Source organism: Sinocyclocheilus anshuiensis, unplaced genomic scaffold (assembly GCF_001515605.1).
Source record: "Sinocyclocheilus anshuiensis isolate Anshui unplaced genomic scaffold, SAMN03320099.WGS_v1.1 scaffold435, whole genome shotgun sequence".
Taxonomy (NCBI): domain Eukaryota; kingdom Metazoa; phylum Chordata; class Actinopteri; order Cypriniformes; family Cyprinidae; genus Sinocyclocheilus; species Sinocyclocheilus anshuiensis.
This window is the reverse complement of record NW_015552555.1, coordinates 336,236-339,587: the sequence shown is the minus strand read 5'-3', so window position 1 is coordinate 339,587 and position 3,352 is coordinate 336,236. Positions and strand designations below refer to the sequence as shown.

The 3,352-nt window shown below is 35.7% G+C and overlaps 1 pseudogene; it reads left to right on the top strand.

Moving 5' to 3' along the window:
• LOC107664536 (centrosomal protein of 112 kDa-like) overlaps positions 1-3,352 on the top strand; it is a 155,870-nt pseudogene that overhangs the window by 147,298 nt on the left and 5,220 nt on the right.

Sequence of the window (3,352 nt, the reverse complement as noted above, 5' to 3'; positions counted from 1 at the left end):
GGAACCGCAAACCGAGCCGTTCCGTGCCGTACCGTACTGAGCCGTGCCGAGCCGAGTCGGTATTACAATACAAAACTACAGAGAATGTAATGTGTATATGTTTTTTTTTTTTTTTTTATTGAGGCAAAAGTCTTAGTTAAGAGTTAGTTTATAGTGAGAATTAGTCCCCAAACTAAAGTGTGACCTTTAAAAAAAAAATGGTAACACTTTAGAATAGGGAACACTAATTCCCTATTAACTACAACTTTTCCCTCAATAAATTCTTAAATTGCTGCTTATTAATAGTTAGTAAGGTAGTTGTTAAGTTTAGGTATGGGGTAGGGTTAAAGGATCTAGAACATGGTCATACAGAATAAGGCATTAATATTTGCTTAATTAGTACTAATAAATTGCTAATATTCTAGTAATATGCATGCTAATAAGCAACTAGTTAAGAGACCCTAAAATAAAGTGTTACCAAATAAATATATAAATAAATTAAAAATGAGTCGTCTAAGGTAATTGCAATAAGTCATTAATAGCAAAGCATTAGCTGTTCAGGTTTCTGTTTAATTTTCACTCAGTAATGTTATGTTTAGTTTTTTTCTTTCTTTCTTTTTTTCTCAAGTTTCAAATATCTCATTTTATTTTTAGTAAGCAAAAATACATTCTCAGATTTTTTTTTTTTTTTACTTTTAGATTTTATCAGAAATTAGGCATGGCACCTATGTATAGTTAGATAGCACCACCCATCTATTCATCCAAGTTTCAAGTTTTTCTTATGTTCAGATGAGCAGAAGGTAAAATAGTCATGTCTCTCGGGCACTTCGAGTGTTATTTGTTATTTTGGTAACACTTTAGTATAGTGACCAATTCTCACTATTAACTAGTTGCTTATTAGCATGCCTATTATTAGCATATTGGCTTTTTATTAGTTCTTATAAAGCACATATTCTGCATGACCATATTCTACATCCCTAATCCTACCCAATACCTAAACTTAACAACTACCGTACTAACTATTAATAAGCAGCAAATTAGGAGTTTATTGTGGTCAAAAAGTCAGTTAATAGTGAGAATTGGACCTTAAAATATAGTGTGACCGTTATTTGTGTGACAAAAGTTTCAGTAACACTTTAGATTAGGTAACACTATTAACTATTAACTAGTTGCTTATTAGCTTTCATATTACTAGCACATTGGCTGTTTATATTAGTACTTATAAAGCACATATTAATGCCTTATGCTCCATGACCATATTCTAGATCCTTTAACTAAACTTAACTACTACAAACCTTACTAACTATCAATAAGCAGCAAATTAGGAGTTTATTGAGGCAAAAGTCGTAGTTAATAATGAATATGTGTTCCGCTGTTCCCTAATCTAAAGTCTTACCTAAGTTTCTGTTAATGAACACTGCACAATGCAAGACACTGAAAATAACCAGACATGGCACAACAACCAATAAAGATACTGTATGCAGGCATTTGTGTAATTGTGTGTATCAAACCAAAAGACCCGTATCAGTTCAGTTGGCAGTGGTGGAGGTAACGAATTACAACTACTCACGTTACTGTAATTAAGTAGTTTTTTCGGGTACTTGTACTTTTTTTATATTTTTAAAGATGTACTTTTACTTGTACTTAAGTACAAATTAAGCAAAATAATCTACTTCGTTACTTTTAAAATCATAGTTCATTACTGAGTACGCCCACAATTTTAATTGATATTCAAACCTTTGACAGCACTTCAGTAGCCAATACAGATATCCGAACATAAACGGAGCAATAAAAGCCCTGATATCTGAACCGGGAAAAGCCGCCGCTGCAGCAGGGTTGACGAGCTGATCAGACAGTGAGGGAGCTCAGGGTAATTTATGGACTCAAAGTTTGGAGAAACAAACTACATGGCAGTGTTATCATAAATATCTATATTTTGATACCGATACTGAAATATCCGACACAGTTCCATTACTCATTTTCCACAGTATCTACCGAATATACACCGATACAAGCTACGCCTCTCTCCTCTCCGACAGTGAGTTTGACACGCATCCGCCTTCTGTCAATTACAGAGTCTGAATGTCCGCGCGGGATTGCAGGTATTCCGCATAATTTTAATCATTTCCACGCAAATGTGGTGAGCGCTTTATTGTAATATGAGAATACAGTCATGTAATCGCAGAAAATTGGATGCGAGCTCTCAAATAGGCCTAACTTATACAAATGACCTGCCTGTCCTCTCACTCCGATATTGCTTGTGCGCACTCAGACTGTGTGCAATCGCGATCTCTCCGTGCTAAAATTTTTCCTCTTTGCTCCTGGATTAAACTTTGTCAAAATACGCCTGGCCGATGAAAATGCTACTGGAAATTTTGTTGGCTGTAAGTGAAATGCATCAGAAAGTCTTTCAACTATCAAAGATGGAAATTTAATTTCTTTACAATGTAAGTATGCTAGAAATGTTTCGGAATGGGATATTTGTATGATTTGTACATATAAATATCCTAGTCTGTCTAACTGCATCACTACATTGAACAGACATTAGGCCTACAGGTCAAAGCCATCTGATGTTCCATTTATCTAAGCAAACCACATATATGGCTCTTAAAACACTGCTTATAAAAATTCAGTGTTGTCATATTTTGAATACCTCAACTGAATTGAGGTCATTTGTTTTACGATTTTTACGGTCTCTCAAAACCTCTCTAGACGTGACCTTGCTGTATCCTCAGTGTAGCACGTCTTCTCCACTCCTCAGTTTGTTGACAAAAAGTGTTTCTGTGCTTGAGTGTGTGAAGGAAGAGGGGAGACCTAACCAAACTTGCCAAAGTTGTATGTTCAGTGTATAGTTTGTACTTGCTAGACAGACAGCTTTAGATTACAGAGGACTGACCACAGTGTTTGACAGTCTGATAGAAGCGGGACATTTTTAAGCTCTTCCCTCTCTCCTCATGTAGATCACACATGTCCGTCAGGAGAGTGAGTCGAAGATCAAAGGCCTGATTCCCGCAGAGCTGCAGCAGGAGCTGGAGGACACCATCACCTCGCTTAAGTCACAGGTGATCAAACAAATACACACACCACAAGAACTCCCACTGGACACACATAAACAAATATATGTTAGTGTTTAAATTTATTTTTGTAAGGCAGGTCAGAAAAACCACCAACACAGGCACATCTGGACATTGCGTAATTTTATATACATGGACTCGACCTCAACAGATTCACAAACACACCTGGAGCACTTATACTGTATATCTGACTGTATATATATATATATATATATATATATACAGGTGCATCTCAATAAATTAGAATGTCGTGGAAAAGTTCATTTATTTCAGTAATTCAACTCAAATTGTGAAACTCG